This window comes from Erythrolamprus reginae, chromosome 10 (assembly GCF_031021105.1).
Source record: "Erythrolamprus reginae isolate rEryReg1 chromosome 10, rEryReg1.hap1, whole genome shotgun sequence".
NCBI lineage: Eukaryota > Metazoa > Chordata > Lepidosauria > Squamata > Dipsadidae > Erythrolamprus > Erythrolamprus reginae.
In genome coordinates this window covers 45,162,190-45,187,305 of record NC_091959.1, presented here as the reverse complement: position 1 = coordinate 45,187,305, position 25,116 = coordinate 45,162,190, and positions in this window count along the sequence as shown.

Genomic DNA, 25,116 nt, shown 5'->3' with positions numbered 1-25,116 from the left:
GTCTGTCTGTCTGTCTGTCTGTCTGTCTGTCTGTCTGTCTCTCTCTCTCTCTGTGTTTCTCTCTCTCTCTCTCTCTCTCTGTTTCTCCGTCTTGGTCTCTCTCTCTCTTTATGTGACTCTCTCTGTCTTTGTCTTTGTCTCTCTTTCTGTCTGTTTCTGCCTCTCTCTCTTTCTCTCTATCTCTGTCTCTGTCTGCCTGTTTATCTGTGTCTGTTTCTTTATCTCTCTCTCTTTCTCACTGTGTCGCCATTTGTCTCTCACTCTTTCTCTCTCTGTCTCTGTCTGTTTCTCTCTGTATCTCTTTCACTCTCTGTGTGTCTCTCTCTTTCTCTGTCTCTGTTTCTCTCTCTGTCTCTCTCTGCCCCTGTCTATCTCTCTGTCAGGCGGTAGGGAAAGCAAGTAGGATGCTTGGCTGCATAGCTACAGGTATCACAAGCAGGAAGAGGGAGATTATGATCCTGCTATATAGAGTGGTGATGAGACCCCATTTGGAATACTGTGTTCAGTTCTGGAGACCTCACCTACAAAAAGATATTGACAAAATTGAACAGGTCCAAAGATGGGCTACAAGAATGGTGGAAGGTCTTAAGCACAAAACGTATCAGGAAAGACTTCATGAACTCAATCTGTATAGTCTGGAGGAGAGAAGGAAAGGGGGGGACATGATCAAAACATTTAAATATGTTAAAGGGTTATATAAGGTCCAGGAGGGAAGTGTTTTTAATAGGAAAGTGAACACAAGAACAAGGGGACACAATCTGAAGTTAGTTGGGGGAAAGATCAAAAGCAACATGAGAAAATATTATTTTACTGAAAGAGTAGTAGATCCTTGGAACAAACTTCCAGCAGACGTGGTAGATAAATCCACAGTAACTGAATGTAAACATGCCTGGGATAAACATATATCCATCCTAAGATAAAATACAGAAAATAGTATAAGGGCAGACTAGATGGACCAGGAGGTCTTTTTCTGCCGTCAGTCTTCTATGTTTCTATGTTTCTCTGTGTCTGTTTCTTTATCTGTTTTTCTCACCGTGTCTCGATCTGTCTCTCTCGCTCTGTCTGTCTCTGTCTGTTTCTCTCTGTATCTCTTTCACTCTGTCTATCGCCTTGTCTTTGTCTGTCTGTTTCTCTGTCTCTGTTTTTCTGTCTCTCGGTCTGTCTCTATCCCTCTTTCTCCCTGTTTCCCCATCTGTTTCACTCTGTCTCTCTCTCTGCCTCATTCTCTTGAAGCTGTCTGGCCTGAGCTGCCGTTTATGCGATAAACCTCTTTACAAATCCCTATCTGATCTGTTTGTTGTTTAAGTCTAACATTCCCAGTCTCCCAACAATCTTTCAAGGAGATTTCACAAAATAAATAAATGTGAGTCAACAGGCTGTGGGTGTTGTTGTTTTTTATCTCCTTCAGAGGACCCACTTTTAACCTTGAGCTGGAGGAAGGGGCCTTGAAGGTCTTCTTAGTCCTTCGCAACTTTGAACAGTCAGTTTCAAGTTTGTCGTATTCCACATTAGTCGTTCCATGATATTTAGTCTGAGTCTGGCACATTTTTTCACTTAATTCTTATTATGGTTGGTCGCACAATCAGCCAGATTTCTAACCTGGATTTTGCCATTTTTTACTTTACCAGGTTGTTATTAAAAAAATCCCCCTGCAATCTGTTTGCAAGAGATGAAGCAGCTTAAAAAAAACCCTCAAAGCCGGATTTGATTTGCCTTAAATCTCCCACCCCACCCCAACATCTCTCATCCCATCCAAAGGCAGGAACTGCAAACAGCCAATGATGCAATTTATTTTTTTTATTTATTCATTTGTCCAATACACAAATACATAGGAAGGAAAATAGACATGTAGTAATATCTATATAAGGGTAAAAGTGAGCTTAGAGGAGAGGATATATGAAAGAAAGAAAATATATATGATAAGTGAGAGAAAGGAAAGACAATTGGACAGGGGACGAAAGGCACACCAGTGCACTTATGTACGCCCCTTACTGGCCTCTTAGGAACCTGGAGAGGTCAATCGTGGAGAGTCTAAGGGAGAAATGTTGGGGGTTAGGGGTTGACACAATTGAGCCCGGTAATGAGTTCCACGCTTCGACAACTCGATTGTTAAAGTCATGTTTTTTACAGTCAAGTTTGGAGTGGTTCGTATTAAGTTTGAATCTGTTGCGTGCTCTTGTGTTGTTGCGGTTGAAGCTGAAGTAGTCATTGACCGGTAGGACGTTGCAGCATATGATCTCGTGGGCAATATTCAAATTGTGTTTTAGGCGCCGTAGTTCTAGGCTTTCTAGGCCCAGGATTGTTAGTCTATTTTCGTAGGATATTCTGTTTCGAGTGGAGGAGTGAAGGGCTCTTCTGGTGAAATATCTTTGGACATTTTCAAGGGTGTTGATGTCTGAGATGTGGTATGGCTTCCAGACAGATGAGCAGTAGTCTAGGATGGGTCTGGCAAAAGTTTTGTAGGCTCTTGTGAGTAGTGTGAGATTGCCTGAGCAGAAGCTGCGTAGGATCAGGTTAACAATGATAGACAGGTTAATTTGGAAAACAGGTTGCTTTCTCCTAAGGCCAAGCCCAAAAAACCTGTAGAATTTGCCGGTTTATTAAATCCTGTAATATTAAGCAGACAGCAGAGTATAGCATCAGCTGCCCTGGCCAAATGGTGCGATCAACGCTACTCTGTTCTCCTTAATTCATTCTCCCTAATGGACGTAGTTTCTCTTTTCTACAAAATTTCTCTTGGCTCACCTCTCCTATTAGAGGAACGTAGCCCAACTAGACCTTAGAAACAGGGAAGATTGACGGCAGAAAAAGACCTCCTGGTCCATCTAGTCTGCTCTTATACTATTTCCTGTATTTTATCTTAGGCTGGATCTATGTTTATCCCAGGCATGTTTAAATTCAGATGTTGTAGGTGATGCTCAAAAAATTGCCTCTTCTTACAAACTTTTCTACTTAAGAACCTGGTCAAGGAACAAATTAAGTTCGTAAGTGGAGGCACCACTGTACTTTAACACCCCCCCCCTTTATGAACACAAGAACAAGGGGACACAATCTGAAGTTAGTTGGGGGAAAGATCAAAAGCAACATGAGAAAATATTATTTTACTGAAAGAGTAGTAGATGCTTGGAACAAACTTCCAGCAGACGTGGTAGATAAATCCAGTCACTGAATTTAAACATGCCTGGGATAAACATATATCCATCCTAAGATAAAATACAGAAAATAGTATAAGGGCAGACTAGATGGACCATGAGGCCTTTTTCTGCCGTCAGACTTCTATGTTTCTATGTTTCTATACTATAATTGTGAGGTGCAAGCAATGGAAACCAGACAATCACGGTTAGAACGTTTTCAAACTAGTGCCAAAATGGTTAGACTTTATTTCTTTTCCTTCTTCCTCTAATTTTAATTTTAAAAACATATCCAAATGCTGTCTTGGAAACCGTGCCTAGAATCCCTGGGTGATTTACCACGATTCCTGCCGTCGGAAATACCTAATTGGCAGTTAGGCAAAACACTTTGCTATCTTCACAGATTTATTATAACTTGAAGCATATGTTTAAAATGGCATTCGGGGAAGGCATTTCAAACCAAGCCTTGCAATCTATATTCTGCAATCAGATCTATATCTACAATCGCTATCGATGTTCACAGGGGACAGTTTTAACTACAAGGAGTTCGCAACCTGCAATGGTTCGATCAAACTCAATTGTTGGATGTAACCAATAATGGGCAGCCAAAATGAGGACCTGGATTGTTGGGACAAGAGGCTGACTTTGTAAACCACTTAGAGAGGGCTGTAAAAGCACTATGAAGCAGTATATAAGTCTAAATGCTACTGCTATTGCTACTACAAATTGTTCTTCTGTATTCAGAACTATTATCTGTCTGACGATCAACTGACAGATATATTACAGATGACAGATATATTTACAGATGAGAGAAATATTGCATTTTTCCTTTGCGGTATTTGCCATCTGTAATATTTGCCATAAATTGTAATGTTTGCATAGGCTTTTTACAGCATATGATTATGGGACACTATTAATTATTAATATTTATTTACATATTATTAATAAGCATGTTATTACATTACTATAGAAATAATTTCTGCCTCTATAACCATGAAAGATGCTTATTATGGCAATTCGTTACGGTATATTATTAATTATTTATTATTATTAATACACATTATTAACACCCATATTGTTATACTGTTACAGAAATAATGATAGTTTCTACCTGCAATATTTACAATTATTGTGGTTACATTTCATTACAGCAACTATTGCAGATTATTTTCTGCAACAGGCTAACCTTCAGTAGTGTTTGATATTCTGTGGTCAAAATGGCTTAATTTTGTCTTCCATTTATGCGTGTTTGGCGAAAACAGAGCATGTTGATTTCTCCCCAGAGTTTGAGAAGGGTTTAAAGGTTGCTGAGTTCGGAATCGTGCTATTTTGTAGCAATATAGTGGTACCTCTACCTACAAACGCCTCTACTTACAAACTTTTCTAGATAAGAACCATCTCAAGAACCATTTTCCACTTACAAACCCGAGCCTCCGAAACTGTAACCGGAAAAGGCGGGGAGAAGCCTCCGTGGGGCCTCTAGGAATCTCCTGGGAGGAAACAGGCCCGGAAAAGGCGGGGATAAGCTTCCTTGGGGCCTCTCTAGGAATCTCCTGGGAGGAAAGAGGGCCGGAAAAGGCGGGGATAAGCCTCCGTGGGGCCTCTAGGAATCTCCTGGGAGGAAAGAGGGCCGGAAAAGGTGGGAATAAGCCTCCTTGAGGCCTCTCTAGGAATCTCCTGGGAGGAAACAGGGCCGAAGTAGGCGGGGAGAAGCCTCTGTGGGGCCTCTCTAGGAATCTCCTGGAAGGAAACAGGGGCGAAAATGTGGGGAGAAGCCTCCTTGGGGCCTCTCTAGGAATCTCCTGGGAGAAAACAGGGCCTCCACCCTCCCTGTGGTTTCCCCAATCGCATGCATTATGTGCTTTTACATTGATTCCTATGGAAAATTGCCTCTTCTTACAAACTTTTCTACTTAAGAACCTGGTCACGGAACGAATTAAGTTCATAAGTAGAGGTACCACTGTACTTTAATCCCCCTCCCTTTATTAAATTTATGTAGCTGCCCCACTTCATGCTAGTGATTCAGGGCGATGCACACAGTTGAAATAACAAAAGCCAAACCATGAACACAATTAAAAACAAAACCATTAAAATGCAATTAAAAGAGCTGAAAACTATTATCACCCAAAATGGGCTAGCATGAATTCTGAGCTGACACATGGTGCAATTGTGTGGAAGTCTAGACATTTGCACTGGGAGTCCCCAGGTACGATGACAGAACCTATTTTAAGAATCTCTGGAAGATTTCGCCATTTGGAGTCAATCTTGTCTTTTGCAAAATAATTAAGAATGTGTATACTTTCATTTTTCATCGTAACAACAACAACAACAACAACAACAACAACAACAGAGTTGGAAGGGACCTTGAAGGTTTCCTAGTCCAGCCCCCTGTTTAGGCAGGAAACCCTACACTACTTAAGCAGATGTTGGATGGTTATCCAACATCTGCTTAAAAACTTCCAGTGTTGGAGCATTCACAACTTCTGGAAGCAAGCTGTTCCACTGATCAACCATTCTTACTGTCAGGAAATTTCTCCTTAGTTCTAAGTTGCTTCTCTCCTTGTTTAGTTTCCACCCATTGCTTCTTGTTCTATCCTCAGAGGCTTTGGAGAATAGGCTGACTCCTTCTTCTTTGTGGCAACCCCTGAGATACCAGAAGACTGCTCTCATGTCTCCCCTGGTCCTTCTTTTCATTAACCTGGAGGCGTCTATAATATGGTAAATGATTTAGCTTTACTAGATAAATGGCCAAAGCAATGGAAACTGCAGTTTAATGTTTCCAACTGTAAAATAATGCACTTGGGGAAAGATCAAAAGTAACATGAGAAAATATTATTTTACTGAAAGAGTAGTAGATCCTTGGAACAAACTTCCAGCAGACGTGGTAGATAAATCCACAGTCACTGAATTTAAACATGCCTGGGATAAACATATATCCATCCTAAGATAAAATACAGAAAATAGTATCAGGGCAGACTAGATGGACCATGAGGTCATTTTCTGCCGCCAGACTTCTATGTTTCTGTGTTTCTAACTAGCCATGCCCAGTTCCTGAAACTGTTCTTCCTATGTTTTAGCCTCCAGTCCCCCAATCATCTTTGTCGCTCTTCTCTGCACTTTTTCTAGAATCTCAACATCCTTTTTGCATCGTGGTGACCAAAACTGAATGCAGGATTCCAAGTGTGGCCTTACCTCCAAGTGGTATTAACACTTCACGTGATCTTGATTCTATCCCTCTGTTAATGCAGCCTAGAACTGTGTTGGCTTTTTTGGCAGCTGCTGCACACATCTGGCTCATATTTAAATTTATTTATTCATTCATATAATAAATAAATAAACAAGCTGTGTTGGCTTTTTTGGCAGCTGCTGCACACTGCTGGCTCATTTTTAATTTTTAATTATTATTAATAAATAAATAAACTGTGTTGGCTTTTCTGGCAGTTGCTGCCCACGGCTGGCTCAGGTTTAAATGGTTGTCCACTAGGACTCCAAGATCTCTCTCACAGTTGCTACTGTGTCGCATATAGTATACCTGTGCATTTTGTTTTTGTTGCATATTATATTTCAATTTCATTTTAAATTAAATTGAAATGATTTTAGTAATTGTTGGTATCTGGAACTCTGCAGTTTGAGATGGCCCAAGGGCTAATCAATAAACTGAACTGAATGTGTATGTTCTGCCGGGCTCTGTGGTAGGAGCCTCCTGAAAATTCAAGGGTACAAATTTCAGACACACACACACACACGTTTGAAAATTCAAAACAATGTTCTTTATCCCAAAATTCAAAATAAACTAAGCACTCTTTTTGTATTGCAAAGAGCACTCGTCCCAAAACAACCGGGTAGTCTGTACAATTTCCCTTAAGCAGTCATTAAGTACTTAGCTAGCAGCTGTGAACACACACACGTTGCTCTGCTTTGGTTTCAAAGGCGTGAAAAATCAACAAACAAAGTCAAGGCATGATTCCTGAAGAAATGCGATCAGATACTCTTCCACAAGGGCCAAACCCACATGCTGCTATTTATAGCAGCAGCCCTAATTAATGGAGCCCCACCCAAACACAGGTGGCCTCTCTTATCTCCTGTAATATGTCCTTACTTGGTCTCTTCTTCGCATAATTCTGCGCTTGCATGGGTCCAAGACTTCTTCATCCGAATCAATGGAAGATAAGGGAGATTGACTGCCTGGGCTGTGTGCCAAGCCCCCCTCTGCCAAGTCACTCCCACCTTCTTCTTCGTCCGAGGAAACTCAACTCTGAACTGACTCTGTCGGCAATAACACAGGCCTGTGACATGCTGAGGTTTCCCCTGCATCCAGCTCCACATTCCCTGGGGCAGGAGCTGGGCCAGAGCCAACCACAACAGTGTAAGAGAAGAGGACACAGTTAAAAGAGGAATTAGCCAAGAATCCCTACATAGCCATCAACAAACCTACTCCAACCTCCCTTGAATTCCATTGACCTTCGTCTAACACTAAGCAAGCGCTAACCATTAGTGGAGAAGGCTCCTGTGCCTCGAGGCTCGACTACTGTAATGCTCTCTACATGGGGCTACCTTTGAAAAGTGTTTGGAAACTTCAGATCGTGCAGAATGCAGCTGCGAGAGCAATCCCAAATATGCCCCGTGTTACACCAACACTCCGCAGTCTACATTGGTTGCCGATCAGTTTCCGGTCACAATTCAAAGTGTTGGTTATGACCTATAAAGTCCTTCATGGCATCGGACCAGATTATCTCAGGGACCGCCTTCTGCTGCACGAATCCCAGCGACCAGTTAGGTCCCACAAAGTGGGTCTTCTCCGGGTCCCGTCAACTAAACAATGTCGCTTGGCGGGACCCAGGGGAAGAGCCTTCTCTGTGGCGGCCCCGGCCCTCTGGAACCAACTCCCCCCAGAGATTAGAATTGCCCCCTCCCTCCTTGCCTTTCATAAGCTACTTAAAACCCACCTCTGCCGCCAGGCATGGGGGAACTGAGATACTCTTTCCCCCTAGGCCTTTACAATTTTATGCATGGTATGTCTGTATGTCTGTTTGGTTTTTATATAATGGGTTTTTAACTGTTTTTAGTATTGGATTATTATTATATGCTGTCTTATTATTGCTGTTAGCCACCCCGAGTCTGCGGAGAGGGGCGGCATACAAATCCAATAAATGAATGAATGAATGAATGAATGAATGAATGTGGGTCCAAATCGGAAGTGTCCACATCTGGCTGGGGAATTCTGGGAGTTGAAGTCCACAGGTCTGAAAATGGACACGTTTGGACCCCCCTCTTTTCTCTGAGTGAAGGAAAAAAGCCCTTGTATTGCGCGAGGGGCTTATTCCCATCTCAGTCTAAGCTGGGCGGAAGATGATTCAGTCAGAGAGAAATCAATTAAATTTAAATAGAGAGAAAGATTAGAAATCAGATGCCGTGTTTTCTTAATTATAGCACCTAATCATTGTGGAGGAACGGAGGGAGGGGGAGAGGAAGGTTGGAGTTAATTTCCTTTACCCTCTACGTACATTGGTGGCTTGTAATGAGATGTCGGTAAGTAGTCATTCCCTTGGGGACTTTGTCAGAAGCTAAGAAATGTTATAATAATAACTCCCAATCAAGGCTAGGTCTGAGAGGAACATGGTCTATGTAACTTGGTTCCTACTGGAGAAAGGAGGAGGAGAAGGGAGAAAGAGAAGAAGAGGAATAGGAGGGAGATGGAGAAGAGAGAAAAAGAGGAGGAGGAGGAGGGAGAAAGAGAAGAGGAAGAGGAGGAGAAGAGAGAAGGAGAGGAAGAGGAGGGAGATAGAGAAGAGAGGAGAAGTGGAGGAGGAGGAGGAGGAGGAGGAGGGAGAAAGAGAAGAAGAGGAGGAGAAAGGAGGGAGAAAGAGAAGGAGAAAAAGAGGAGAGAGAAAGAGGATGGAGAAAAAGAAGAAGAGGAGGAGGAGGAGGGAGAAAGAGAAGAAGAGGAAGAGGAGGAGAAGAGAGAAGGAGAGGAAGAGGAAGAGGAGGGAGATAGAGAAGAGAGGAGAAGTGGAGGAGGAGGAGGAGGAGGGAGAAAGAGAAGAAGAGGAGGAGAAAGGAGGGAGAAAGAGAAGGATAAAAATAGGGGCGAGAAAGAGGATGGAGAAAAAGAAGAAGAGGAGGAGGAGGGAGAAAGAGAAGAAGAAGAAGAAATAGAGGAGGAGAAGAGGAGAAAGAGGAGGGAGAAAAAGAGGAGGAGGGAGAATGAGAAGAAGAATAGGAGGAGAAGGAGAAGGAAGGAGAAGAAGAGGAGGGATAAAGAGAAGGAGAAAAAGAGGAGGAGGCAGCAGCAGCAGAGGAGGGAATTAAACACACGGACGCACAATGAGAGGCAATTGTAGCTTACAAGGTCCCGATAGTTTTAATTGTGTGACCAGACACGAGTGAGAAAGACGCACTCACAGACAAAACACGATGACACGTCTAAGCTAATCTTTTCGCTGGAATGAGGTTCCTTCGGGAACAAAGCAGCGGAGGAAAGGACTCGAATTGCAATCAGTTTGCCTGAGATATAAAGGCCTGGAAATGGGATCCAGTTCCAGGACGGCCCCTTGTCTGAAACGCTAGGGTGTCTCATGCTTGAACAGTGGGGTGGACTAGAGGACCTCCAAGGTCCCTTCTGTCTTTATCATTCTATTCCAAGCCTCTTTTCTTTTCTGATTTTCTAAGGGAGGCTCTCGGAAATCAGAAAGGACAAGGACAAGAAAAATCAAGAGCAAAAGTTTTCCTGGGGGTTAATTACACCTTGTGCTGTTTTGATTGGATTTAACCTCAATCGACCTCGGTGTTCCTGGGCCCAATATCGGAAGCCAGGAAGCCCTTCAGCACGGCACTAAGGAAACACACATCGGAGGGAAGGAAGGAAAGAAGGAAAAAAGGAAGGAAGGAAGGAAAGAAGCAAGGAGGGAGGAGGGAAGCAGGGAGGGAGGGATGCAGGAAAGAAAAGGAAAGAAGGATGGAAAAGGAAGGAAGGGAGGGAAGGAGGAAGGAAGGAAGGAATAGGAAGGAAGGAAGGAAGGAAGGAAGAGAGAAGGGATGGAGGGAAGCAGGGAGGGAGGGAATGAAGGAAGGAAAACAAAGGAAGTAGGGAAGGATCAGGAAGGAAGGAAGGAAGGAAAAGTAAGGGAGAACAGAGGGAGAGACGGAAGCAGGGAAGGAGGAAGGAAAAATAGGAGAGAAAAAAGGAAGGAAGGAAGGAAGGAAGAAGAGAGAAGAGAGGGAGGGAAGCAGGGAGGGAGAAAGGAAAAGGAAGAAAGAAAGGAGGAGAATCCCTCCCATTCTACAATCTGTCACAATACTAGACAACACAGTATCACACTTCAAGTTTCTAGGTTCTATCATGTCACGAGACCTTAAATGGTCACCTAACATCAAAAATATCTAGACACAAAAACAGTTTCCCCCCAAACGCCATCACTATTCTATTCTATTCTATTCTATTCTATTCCATTCCATTCTATTCCATTCTATTCTATTCTATTCTATTCAATCCTATCCCATTCTATTCCGTTCCATTCCATTCCATTCCATCTTGGTGGGAAATAAAATAACATAAATAAAACTCCTTCCTGCCGTCAGCAGCACTCTAAATGACAGAGTAGGGATCACCGCGGACACAACGTCCTAGAGTGGCCCTGTGAAGCCGAAGCTATTCTAGGAACGTCAACTCTATTATTATTATTCTGGTTTTTGTGCACCCCTCTTCCTTCTGCAGCTACATCAGGGAATAAAACCAGGACAGGAACGGGATAAAAATGGAGAGGATCTTTTCCCCCTTCCCCTACCATCTCTCTATAGTAATGCTCACTTTCCAGATTTTTCTTCCTTCCTTTCCCCCCCCTTTTTTAAATATTATTATTCTAGGGACAGGGAAAGAAAAGACAAGGGGAATTGGAAACTTTCCAGTGTCTTTGGCATTATCTAAAAATAACCAGTGCGTGACAGGCCCAGCTGTCCTGTGTCAGGGACGCTTGGCACACAAAATTGAATTGAAAACCTCGGAAAAGAAATTGCTGAGTCAGTCATCCATGCAGGCCATCTACCACTAGTGGGCGTAACCATGGATGGCTTAATAAAGCACAGTTGTCTCGAATTACCGTATTTTTCAGAGTATAAGATGCACCTTTTTCCTCCTTAGAAGAGGCTGACAATTTGGCTAATAACAACAACATAGTTGTTGAATAACAGAGTTGGAAGGGACCTTGGAGGTCTTCTAGTCCAACCCCCTGCTTAGGCAGGAAACCCTACACTACTTCAGACAGATGGTTATCCAACATCTGCTTAAAAACTTCCAGTGTTGGGGCATTCACAACTTCTGAAGGCAGGTTGTTCCACTGATTATTGTTCTAACTGTCAGGAAATTCCTCCTTAGTTCTAAGTTGCTTCTCTCCTTGTTTAGTTTCCACCCATTGCCTCTTGTCCTACCCTCAGGTGCTTTTTGCCGATGACTCTAAAGTGTGCAATAGGGTTGATATTCCTGGAGGGGTCTGTAATATGGTAAATGATTTAGCTTTACTAGATAAATGGTCAAAGCAATGGGAACTGCAGTTTAATGTTTCCAAATGTAAAATAATGCACTTGGGGAAAAGGAATCCTCAATCTGAGAATTGCATTGGCAGTTCTGTGTTAGCAAAAACTTCAGAAGAGAAGGATTTAGGGGTCGTGATTTCTGACAGTCTCAAAATGGGTGAGCAGTGTGGTCGGGCAGTAGGAAAAGCAAGTAGGATGCTTGGCTGCATAGCTAGAGGTATAACAAGCAGGAAGAGGGAGATTGTGATCCCCTTATATAGAGCGCTGGTGAGACCACATTTGGAATACTGTGTTCAGTTCTGGAGACCTCAGCTACAAAAAGATATTTACAAAATTGAACGGGTCCAAAGACGGGCTACAAGAATGGTGGAAGGTCTTAAGCATAAAACATATCAGGGAAGACTTCATGAACTCCATCTGTATAGTCTGGAGGACAGAAGGAAAAGGGGGAACATGATCGAAACATTTAAATATGTTAAAGGGTTAAATAAGGTTCAGGAGGGAAGTGTTTTTAATAGGAAAGTGAACACAAGAACAAGGGGACACAATCTGAAGTTAGTTGGGGAAAGATCAAAAGCAACGTGAGAAAATATTATTTCACTGAAAGAGTAGTAGACCCTTGGAACAAACTTCCAGCAGACGTGGTTGGTAAATCCACAGTAACTGAATTTAAACATGCCTGGGATAAACATATATCCATTGTAAGATAAAATACAGGAAATAGTATAAGGGCAGACTAGATGGACCATGAGGTCTTTTTCTGCCGTCAGTCTTCTATGTTTCTATGTTTCTATGCTTTGGAGAATAGCTTGACTCCCTCTTCTTTGGGGTAACCCCTCAAATATTGGAAGGCTGCTATCATGCCTTCACTGGTCCTTCCTTTCATTAAACTAGCCATGCCCAGTTCTTGCAATCGTTCTTCATAGGTTTTAGCCTCCAGCCCCCTAATCATCCTTGTCTCTTTTCTCTGCATTCTTCCTAGCGTCTCAACATCTCTTTTTACATCGTGGTGACTAAAACTGGATGCCATATTCCAAGTGTGGCCTTACCAAGGCCTTATAAAGTGGTATTAACACTTCACGTGACCTTGATTCTATCCCTCTGTTGATGCAGCCTAGAACTGTGTTGGCTTTTTTGGCAGCTGCTGCACACGGCTGGCTCCTATTTAAATGGTTGTCCACTAGGACTCCAAGGTCCCTCTCACAGTATAGTTCCCTGTTTCTTGTTAAAGTTAATAGTTAAATGTCTCTTTTTCTTTTATATACGCTGAGAGCATATGCACCAAGATAAATTCCTTGTGTGTCCAATCACACTTGGCCAATAAAATTCTATTCTTATATTCTTATTCTTTTTCTAGTTGGGCAGTAAAGCACATGGTGATTGTACTCTTTGTTTGTGGTGCTTTATATACAACAATACAAGGCTGAATGAATAACATCATCGTCAAACAAGGCAGTTGTTAACTGCTCCTGCCTGGCCCTTCTCTCAGGAAAATATCCAGTTAGGTCCCATAGAGTCGGCCTTCTCCGGGTCCCATCAACTAAACAATGTCGTTTGGCGGGACCCAGGGGAAGAGCCTTCTCTGTGGCGGCCCTGACCCTTTGGAACCAACTCCCCCCAGATATCAGAGTTGCCCCCGCCCTCCATACCTTTCGTAAGCTCCTTAAAACCCACCTCTGTCGTCAGGCATGGGGGAATTGAGACTTTCCCTTCCCCCTAGGCTTATAAAATGTATGCATGGTATGTCAGTATGTATGATTGGTTTCTTAAATTGGGTTTTTAAAATTAACTTAAATATTAGATTTGTTTACATTGTATTATTATTGCTGTGAGCCGCCCCGAGTCTGCGGAGAGGGACGGCATACAAACCTGATAAATAACTAAATAACTAAATAACTAAATAACTAAATAACTAAATGACTAAATGACTAAATAACTAAATAACTAAATAACTAAATAACTAAATAACTAAATAACTAAATAACTAAATAACTAAATAACTAAACAACTAAATCAATCAATCAATCAATCAATCAATCAATCAATCAATCCAATCTGTCTGCAAATCTAGAACTGGGCAGATATTCCAAGGAACAAAACAGGCAGGAATGCAGTTCAAAAACATTTTTAGATGTAAACTGTCCTCAGCAAGGGAAGTTTACTCTGATTCACAGGTAGCTGCATTGAAATGTTTTAAGCAAGTGTTTCCCAACCTTGGCAACTTGGAGATATCTGGACTTCAACTCCCAGAATTCCCCAGCCAGCATTTGCTGGCTGGGGAATTCTGGGAGTTGAAGTCCAAATATCTTCAAGCTGCCAAGGTTGGGAAACACTGTTTTAAGCGATGTACGATTACTGCCTCCAATTATTTTCATCAAGGAGAAGAAATGCAAATTCAATCAGGGGAAAAAAATTCAATGCAATTCAATTCGAACCTTTATTGCCCATGCACAACATGTCTACCACCTCCAATGGAAAGAGCTCCTTAATCTTCTTATCGCATAAAACCCATAAGTGCAATTACATCAGAATCTGCGGCTCTTTAAGCACAATATCTATCAAGCAATCGCAGGCTCCCGTAATAGCTTCTTCAACCCTTCCCTTTCGCTTATGTGCAGTAAATCTTTTTTTTTGCTTGCATCTGGAAAGATGAGGGATGAACGAGGGAAGAAAGCAGCGTGCTTCTAGAAGATTGGGGAAATGACCTTGATGGAGAAAAATGGAAACCACTATAGAGGCAAAAACAGGGCCGGAGCGATTTTAAGTCCCAAACAGCCAGATAACACTAGGAAGCAGATCATGTTAAGGAGTATGCAAAACGATCCTTAAATAATCAATAATCAGAATGATCAGTTTCTGGTCACAATTCAAAGTGTTGGTTATGACCTATAAAGCCTTTCATGGCATCGGACCAGGACATCTGCGAGACCGCCTTCTGCCGCACAAATCCCAGTGACCGGTTAGGTCCCACAGAATTGGCCTTCTCCGGGTCCCGTCGACTAAACAATGTCGTCTGGCGGGACCCAGGGGAAGAGCCTTCTCTGTGGTGGCTCCGACCCTCTGGAACCAGCTCCCCCCAGAGATTAGGATTGCCCCCACCCTCCTTGCCTTTCGGAAACTTCTTAAAACCCACCTCTCCCCCTTGCCCATGTAGTTTTTGCGTATGATTCGATTGTGTGTTCTTCTTTATATATTGGGGTTTCTTTTTTGGACTTTTTAATCTAAAACTGTAATTTAGATTTTTAAATATTAGATTTGTTACTATGTACTGTTCTTCACCATTGTTGTGAGCCGCCCCGAGTCTGCGGAGAGAGGCGGCATATAAATCCAATAAATCTAATCTAATCTAATCTAATCTAATCTAATCTAATCTAATCTAATCTAATCTAATCTAATCTAATCTAATCTAATCTAATCTAATCTAATCTAATCTAATCTAGGAAAATGTGGGATTCCAGCAAATATCCAGGAGATATGAGTCTACATATCAGACATACACTACAGTAGAGGCAGACAAAGTTGGCTCTTCTAGGACATGTGGACTTCAACTCCCAGAATTCCTGAGCTAGCATGAGTGGCTCAGGAATTCTGGGAGTTGAAGTCCACAAGTCCTAGAAGAGCCAACTTTGCCTATTCCAGCACTACAGCTTCCAAATATACTGCTGAAAAAAAATAAAATAAATGGAACACTCAAACAACACCTCCTAGATCGGAATGAATGAAATATTCTCATTGAACACTTTGTTCTGCACTTTGAATGTGCACAACAGCCTGTGAAATTGACTGTCAATCAGTGTCGCTTCCTAAGTGGACAGTTTGATTTCGCAGAAGTTTGAATGACTTCCAGTGATGGAGCGCCCATGATTTCTGGTGGCAAGTTGTTCCACTGGTTAATTGCTTTCGCGGTTAGGAAGTTTCCTCTTAATTCCAGGTTGCTTCTCTCTTTGGTTTCCAACCTTTGTTTCTTGCCCTGCCTTCCCTATCAGGGGTGCGTTCTAACTTAACTTCCTCTGATGTCTCGTGGCAACCCCCCTGTTGTGGTTAGCTGTGGCCCAGCTTCTGCCCCAAGGACTGTGGATGTGGGGGAGACATCCACATGCTGCAGGCCTGTTTTGCCCTCGGTGGAACTGCTGATGAAGGCTCCTCTGACCAAGAAGACATGAGTGACAGGGAGGAGGAGAGTGTGGCAGACAGCTCAGAAGAAGATCAATTATCTAGCTCCTCCTTGGATTCAGAACAAGAGTTAATGATACAGCCATGCATGCGGAGAGCGATGCATAGGCAGCAACAACTGAGAGATTATTATCAAAGAAAATGAGGCCACCTGTGGTTGGGTGGGGCTGTGGTAATTAGTGAGGCTGCTATAAAGAGCAGCCGGTGGGTTTGGCCATTGTGGAGGATTATCTGATCCTTGTGTTTCGTGACTGCTTTACTGACTTTGACCTTTTGTGTGCTGATTTTCCCCCGCTTTGAAACTAAACCAGAGCAAAGTGTGTTTCACTTTGTGAAAGAAGAAGGACTGTGAATTGCCTCACAGCTGCAAGCTAAGTATCACAGAACTGATAAGGGACTTGTACAAATTACCAGTTTGTTTGGAGACCAGTGCTCTTTGCTATACCAAAAGAGGGCTTGGTTTCAGTGAATTTTCATTATAAAGAACATTGTTTTGAATTTTCAAACGTGTGTGTGTGTCTGAAATTTGTACCTCTGAATTTTTGGGAGGAGTGTACCAGAGAGCCCGACAGAACACCCACCCACCCCAAATTGCAAAAAAATAAGAAGCGAAAACAAGATGGTGATGCATGGGAAGAGAAGAAAAAACGGAGCATCAATATTTCGTATACTTTATACGCACCCCTCCACCAAAAGCAGCGATTTTTCCTAGGATGAATTGTTTTCATCCTGGATAGCCTCAGGGCTGCAATAGGTAACATTTATTTCTATTTCTGACAGCCAGGAAATCTAAACCCAGTGCGTTGACCTTGGTGACCTCTGTTCAATTGTTCAAACCCTGCTTGAAGGAGTCACAGAAGCAGTGAAAGGGAAACGCTCTGCTTTTTAAAATAAAATCCAACGAAGGATGGAAACCTGATGCTTAAAAAAAAAATAGAGGATATTTGTGATGGTTTAAAGAACGGGCAATCATTTTCACCTGGGGAAATCTATGGATCTTCATAATGGCGGGTCAGACAGGAAGTATCACGAAATGAATTATGTAAAGCCTGTGTAGTCTCTGCTTTTTTTCTCTTTGTCTGCTCAATTTTCCCCAGTTCTACACCACCTGGTGCCGGGTTGGTGATGGGCTCAGGACCCTGGACAGCACCCCACGATCCAGGTAGCTGGATCAGCATTTAGAGTAGATTCGAGTTAATGTCAGCGTTCCAAACAGCAGAAATAAATCAGAGTCCAAGGCTTCGCCTTCTTCAAAGTTCCAATTTGGGGAAAGTTTTATGACTGGATGGAAAATTAAAATAATAATAATAATAATAATAATAATAATAATAATAATAATAATTTATTGGATTTGTATGCCGCCCCTCTCCGTAGACTCGGGGCGGCTAACAACAATGATAAAAACAGCATGTGACAATCCAATAATAAAACAACTAAAAACCCTTATTATAAAACCAAACATACACACAGACATACCATGCATAACTTGTAATGGCCTAGGGGGGAGGAATATCTCAACTCCCCCATGCCTGGTGGTATAAATGAGTCTTGAGTAATTTACAAAAGACAGGGAAGGTGGGGGCAATTCTAATCTCCGGGGGGAGTTGGTTCCAGAGGGCCGGGGCCACCACAGAGAAGGCTCTTCCCCTGGGGCCCGCCAAATGACATTGTTTAGTCGATGGGACCCGGAGAATGCCAACTCTGTGGGACCTTATTGGTCGCTGGGATTCGTGCGGTAGCAGGCGGTTCCGGAGGTAAAAGATAATTAAATACTAATACTTAATTTTTTTTGGGGGGGGGGGGAAATGAGATATGAAAATCAGAATTTAAATATTGTTAGCCAGATGGCAAAGATGGCAAAGAGCTAGAGTTTATAACTTATTTCTCTGAGTCAGGCTCTCTGTTTCTCTTTGGCTATTCACTGTTAGGTTAGCTCTGTGATCTCTCTGTATGGCAGTCATATATATCAGCTAAAATGTGTTTAGGGTTGATATTTTTGTTTATTGATTTCGACAAAGACAACTGTAAGGAAGACTCTGTACTTGATAATATTTGGATTATTATTATTCTGACTTATTATGTGAATGACTTTAGACTGTTTATACGGTGTTGTGGTTAGCTCTGGCCCAGCTCCTGCCCCAAGGACTGTGGATGTGGGGGAGACATCCACATGCTGCAGGCCTGTTTTGCCCCCGGTGGAATCTGATGATGAAGGCTCCTCTGACCAAGAAGACATGAGTGACAGGGAGGAGGAGAGTGTGGCAGACAGCTCAGAAGGAGATCAATTCTCTAGCTCCTCCTTGGATTCAGAACAAGAGTTAATGATACAGCCACGCATGCGGAGAGCGATGCATAGGCAGCAACAACTGAGAGATTATTATCAAAAAAAATGAAGCCACCTGTGTTTGGGTGGGGCTGTGGTAATTAGTGAGGCTGCTGTGGGTTTGGCCATTGTGGAGGATTATCTGATCGTTGTGTTTCGTGACTGCTTTACTGACTTGGACTTTTTGTGTGCTGATTTCCCCCCGCTTTGAAACTAAACCAGAGCAAAGTGTGTTTCACTTTGTGAAAGAAGAAGGACTGTGAATTGCCTCACAGCTGCAAGCTAAGTATCTCAGAACTGATAAGGGACTTGTACAAATTACCAGTTTGTTTGGAGACGAGGGCTCTTTGCTATACCAAAAGAGGGCTTGGTTTAAGTGAATTTTCATTATAAAGAACATTGGTTTGAATTTTCAAACGTGTGTGTGTCTGAAATTTGTACCTGTGAATTTTTGGGAGGATTCTACCAGAGAGCCCGACAGAACATACGGAGAGGGGCGGCATACAAATTTAATAAATAAATAGGCATGTGCTATTTCCCTAACTAAACTTTAATTCAAGTTAGTATATCTCTGTATGGCTGAGTAGTTTTTCGCAACTAATCTCAATATAAATGTTTCTCTGTGTGCACAACTTTGGTAAACAAGGATTACTCTGCTTATACATTAACAGTATTTATTCATTGGCCTCTTGTGCTGATTGAAGGCATGCAAAAAAAAGAAAAAGATAGAAAGGCAAGCTCTCCTGTCCTATTTAGCAACTGACATTTAGGCTGTGTTGCTTCAAAATGTCACTTGTGGCGATCAAGTCTAGTCACTCTGAAAGCTCTTGTCCTTTAGGGATTTGTCTGTGCTGCTTTTTAAGTCACCTTAATTGGGCCATGATTGCAGTGAACTCCAGAGTTTAACATTTTCCGCATCCCCTGAATAATGAACCTGGAGCTAAGAAAACAGCCGCAGTTCCCCTGTCGTTGCCAGCGAGAATTAACTTGAGGTGAATTTAAGAATGTCTGAGGTGGCTGCAGAAAACAGGAGGTCCGCTAGATGGCGGAAGAGGAAGGAGGAGGGGTAGGAGGAAGAGGAAGAGGGGAGGAGAAGAAGGAGGAAGAGAAGAAGGATCAGGAGGAGGAGAGGAAGAGGAGGAGGAGGAGGAAGAAGAAGAACAACAACAACAGGAGGAGGAGGAGGAGGAGGAGAAAGAGGAGAGGATAAGAAGGAGGAAGAGAAGGAGGAAGAGAGGGAGGAGGAGGAGAACAACAACAATAACAGGAGGAGAAGGAGGAGGAAGAGAAGGAGGAAGAGAAGAAGGATCAGGAGGAGGAGAGGAAGAGGAGGAGGAGGAGGAGGAGGAAGAAGAAGAAGAACAACAACAACAGGAGGAGGAGGAGGAGAAGGAGGAGAGGATAAGAAGGAGGAAGAGAAGGAGGAAGAGAGGGAGGAGGAGGAGAACAACAACAATAACAGGAGGAGAAGGAAGAGGAAGAGAAGGAGGAGGAGGAGAAGAACAACAACAACAATAACAGCAGCAACAACAACAACAACAACAGGAGGAGGAGGAGAAGGAGAAGAGGATAAGAAGGAGGAAGAGAAGGAGGAAGAGAGGGAAGAGGAGGAGAACAACAACAACAACAATAACAGGAGGAGAAGAAGGAGGAAGAGAAGGAGGAGGAGAAGAAGAACAACAACAACAATAACAGCAGCAACAACAACAACAACAGGAGTAGGAGGAGGAGGAGAAGGAGAAGAGGATAAGAAGGAGGAAGAGAAGAAGAGAAGGAGGAAGAGAAGGAAGAGGAGGAGAAGAAGAAGAAGAACAACACTAACAACAGGAGGAGGAGGAAGAAAAGAAGAAGAAGAACAACAACAACAATAATAACAACAACAACAACAGGAAGAGGAGGAGAAGGAGAAGAAGGAGGAGGAGGAGAAGAAGAACAACAACAACAGGAGGAGGAGGCGGAGGAGGAAAAAAGAAGAGAAAGAGGAAGAGAAAGAAGAGGAAGAGGAAGAAGAAGAAGAGGAAGAGGAGGAGGAGGAAGAGGAAGAAGAAGAGGAAGAGGAGGAGGAGGAGGAAGAAATCATGTTGGTTGTGATTCTCAATGATCACACAGATATATCCTTTTCAGGGCAATCTCTCCTTAATCGAGGCGGAGGAGGAGGAGGTGAGGAGGAGGAGGAGGAAGAAGAAGAAGAAGAAGAAGAAGAAGAAGAAGAAGAAGAAGAAGAAGAAGTCCATCATTCACGAGACAACGGGTGATTGATGGACTACTGCAGGACAGGTTACTTTGTCCCACCGCCATGGGCTTTGTCCAGATGATCTCCAGACCCCCTTCCCATAAGGTTTTCTTCCCCAAACACCCCCCTCCATAATACATTCATCAACCGTTTCAAGGACGGGCAGCCGAAAAGGGGAACGAATCACTTATTGCCACACGTTTTTCTCCCTTCTCCCATTTTAATTATTTCTCTTTCCTTTATTAAAAAAAAATAATTACTCTCAATCAAGGCAAACACACTTCAGAATCAGTGCTCATTAGTCACTCTCCCGCTTTTTTCTGAGTTGCTATAAAAAGTCAAGCAAGCTGATGAAAATTAGGCCCTCGGAATCAGCCGTCGGCGTTCGCTTCCTTCCCCGTCATCTGCATGTGTTTACCCCAAGCGCTCGCAATTACAGGCAGAGCAACATGGGATTCAAATCCCAGTCCGGCTACAAACATCCAAGCCAGTGTGGCCCTTCTCGGCATCCGCCAAAGACGAGAACCCCAGCAATGCCCCCAATGGAAACTGGAAGACACGGCGACTCTCCCAAACTGGGAGACGGTGAGTTCTAGTCTTGTGTTTAACAATGAAAGCTGGCTGGGTGACTTTGGACCAATCACCAGGAGACAGGGAGTTCTAGTCCCGCCTTAGCTATGAAAGTTGCTGGGTGACTTTGAGCCAATCACCAGGAAACAGGGAGTTCTACTCCCGCCTTAGCTATGAAAGTTGCTGGGTGACTTTGAGCCAATCACCAGGAGACAGGGAGTTCTAGTCCCGCCTTAGCCATGGAAGATGACTGGGTGACATTGGGCCAATCACCAGGTGACTGTGAGTTCTAGTCCTGCCTTAACCATGAAAGCTGACTGGATGGCTTTGGACCAATCACCAGGAGACAGGGAGTTCTAGTCCCGCCTTAGCCATGGAAGCTGACTGGGTGACATTGGGCCAATCACCAGGAAACAGGGAGTTCTAGTCCCGCCTTAGCCATGGAAGATGACTGGGTGACTTTGGGCCAGTCACCAGGAGACAGGGAGTTCTAGTCCCGCCTTAGCTATGAAAGTTGCTGGGTGACTTTGAGCCAATCACCAGGTGACTGTGAGTTCTAGTCCTGCCTTAACCATGAAAGCTGACTGAATGACTTTGGACCAATCACCAGGAGACAGGGAGTTCTAGTCCCGCCTTAGCCATGGAAGCTGACTGGGTGACTTTGAGCCAATCACCAGGAGACAGGGCGTTCTAGTCCCACCTTAGCCACGGAAGCTGGCCTTTGGTTGCTATTTGTGCAATAAAGGGAGAATTTTGGCCCACTGTTGCATTTTCAAAAGCAACAGAAGGGGAAATACAACCGCTGAATTTTTTTTTTACGTTTGGCTTTCGCAGAGGTCATTTCCTTTCACAGTAAAGGGAATAAGCCCCCAAGCTGTTTTGAGGCCTGGCCTCTGTCCATTTTAATAATGCTTAACTGCTAGATCCATCTTTCCTTTTATTCAATAAGCAGGACATCTCCGGAAATCTGATTTGTTTGCATAGCTTAGCAAAAAAAACAAAAAAAAACCAGGACTCCCTTAGAATCATATCTGGAAGGAACCAACCAAGAGACGAAATGGCTTTTGGCAGGTACAACTGTGCCCTGCAGAGATTCAGTTTCGGCCCTCCAAATGGCCCGAAATCTATTTGATTCATCCACTTCCTGCACACAGGGAGCTGGGGGGATAAACAACATTTATCCTGTTAGTAATTGGTTGGAGGAGAAAGCCGGTTCCACCTACTTTGCAACCAGATTCAAGTCTTGCTTGAACCAGATTTTTTGCAGGGGGTTCAACCACAACAACACAAGAGCACACAACAGATTTAAACTTAATATTAACCGCTCCAAACTTGACTGTAAAAAATATGACTTCAGTAACCGAGTTGTCGAAGTGTGGAACTCATTACCGGACTCCATAATGTCATCCCCAAACCCCCAACACTTTACCCTTAGATTATCTACGGTTGACCTTTCCAGATTCCTAAGAGGTCAGTAAGGGGCGAGTACAAGTGCACTAGAGTGCCTTCCGTCCCCTGTCCTATTGCTCTCCTATATCTCCTATACCTTTCTTCTATTCCTATATCTCTTCTTCTATTCTTTATATGTTAAATGTTTTTAGCTGGAATTTTAAAATTAAGGGAGACTAGGATGGTCCCATTTCGGCCTTGTTCTGGCCTCATCAGCTAGCCACACCCTTTCCTTTACTGGGATTCGATCTGGTGATCGAATATATATACAGTATACCCACTAAATCCCTCATTGTGTATTGGACAAAATAAATAAATAAATAAAAATTTTGGCCACAGTTCTCCAGGTAGTTCCCGATTCCAAAATTGGAACAAAAGACCTTTTTTTTGGTTACCTGCTTCTCGTGAAATATTAGCACTGCTTTATAAAGCAAGACCACACCTGGAATACAGTAAATTCATCCACTCCCTATAGAAACATAGAAGATTGACGGCAGAAAAAGACCTCCTGGTCCATCAAGTCTGGCATTATACTATTTCCTGTGTTTTATCTTAGGATGGATATATGTTTATCCCAGGCATGTTTAAATTCAGTTCCTGTGGATTGACCAACCAAGTCTGCTGGAATTGTGTTCCAAGCATCTACTACTCTTTCAGTCAAATAATATTTTCTCACGTTACTTCTGATCTTTCCCCCAACTAACCTCAGATTGTGTCCCCCTCCGTCCTTGTGTTCACTTTCCTATTAAAAACACTTCCCACCGGAACCTTATTTAACCCTTGAACATATTTAAATGTTTTGATCAGGTCCCCCCTTTCCCTTCTGTCCTCCAGACTATACAGATTGAGTTCATGATCATGAAGTCTTTCCTGATAAGTTTTATGCTTAAGACCTTCCACCATTTTTGTAGCCCATCTTTGGACCCGTTTAATTTTATCAATATCTTTTTGTAGGTGAGGTCTCCAGAACTGAACACAGTATTCCAAATGGGGTCTCACCAGCGCTCTATACAGCGGGATCACAATCTCCCTCTTCCTGCTTGTGATACCTCTAGCTATGCAGCCCAGCATTCTACTTGCCTTCCCTACCGCCTAACTGCACTGTTCAGCCATTTTGAGACCCCTAAATCCTTCTCTTCTGAAGTTTTTGCTAACACAGAACTGCCAATACAATGGTGGAGGTTAATAAATAAATGATTAAAAAGAGAAGTTGAGACTTTGGAAAACATTCAGAAAAGAGCAACAATGATGATTTAGAGGGCTGGAGGCTAAAACACGAATGAGGAACGTGTCTGTCTGTCTGTCTGTCTGTCTGTCTGTCTGTCTGTCTATCTATCTATCTATCTATCTATCTATCTATCTATCTATCTATCTATCTATCATCTATCTGTCACTATCCATCCATATCTGCCTGTCTGTCTATCTGCCTGTCTATCTGTCTGTCTATCCATCCCTCCATCCATCTAACTTTCTACCATACCTATCTACCTACTTTTCATCATCTGTCTGTCTGTCTGTCCGTCTGCCTGTCTGTCCGTTCATCTGTCCATCCATCCATCCATCCATCCATCCATCCATCCATCCATCCATCCATCCATCCACCTATCTGTCATACTATCTAACCTCCATCATTTATCTACCATTTAACTTCTATCTATCTATCTATCTATCTATCTATCTATCTATCTATCTATCTATCTATCTAATCTATCTATCTATCTATCTATCTTGCATCTATCTATCTATCTATCTATCTATCTATCTATCTATCTATCTATCTATCTATCTTCCATCTATCCATTTATCCAACCCTCCATCTCTCTACCTATTATACCTATCTACCTAACTTCAATCATCTATCTATCTATCTATCTATCTATCTATCTATCTATCTATCTATCTATCTATCTATCTATCACAAATATCAGCGGTCAGTGGTTCAAATCTCATCACCGGCTCAAGGTTGACTCAGCCTTCCATCCTTCCGAGGTGGGTCAAATGAGGACCTGGATTGTGGGGGCAATAGGCTGGCTCTGTTAAAAAAGTGCTATTGCTAACATGTTGTAAGCCGCCCTGAGTCTAAGGAGAAGGGCGGCATAAAAATTGAATGAATGAATGAATGAATGAATGAATGAATGAATGAATGAATGAATGAATAAATAAATAAATAAATAAATAAATCTAACCATGTTCAAAGTTGGTTGAAAAACGCCAAGGCAAGGGCTCCCAGGGTTGAAATCCCCACCTCTTACAAACATAGCCAAGACTGAGAACCACTGGTATTAGGGAATTCTGGGAGCTGAAGTCCAGCCCTCTTGAAGTAGCCACGACTGAGAAACATTGATCTAGGGAGCCTGCCACGTCACAGCCACAAATATCTCTAAAGATAAAGAAATAGGTTTTCTAGCTTGAAAGGACACAGTCTCAACCCCTGAAGGGAAGGTATTGTCGAATGAATGAAAGGCTGTGCCAGAGATAGCACATTCTGCACAAAACCAGCCCACACATCTCTGGAAACACCACAGATTGAGGCTTTAACACATTGTGCCTACATTTCTCCCGTCTGTCCCTATAATTTGTCCCCCGGGGACAAATTAGAGTAATAAATGGCTGCAACTATCTCTAGGGAGGCCCATTTTGCCCCTGTAAAAAAACCCTTTTTTTGTTTCACAACCACACAAATGCCCCCCCTGTTTTGCCCGTCAATG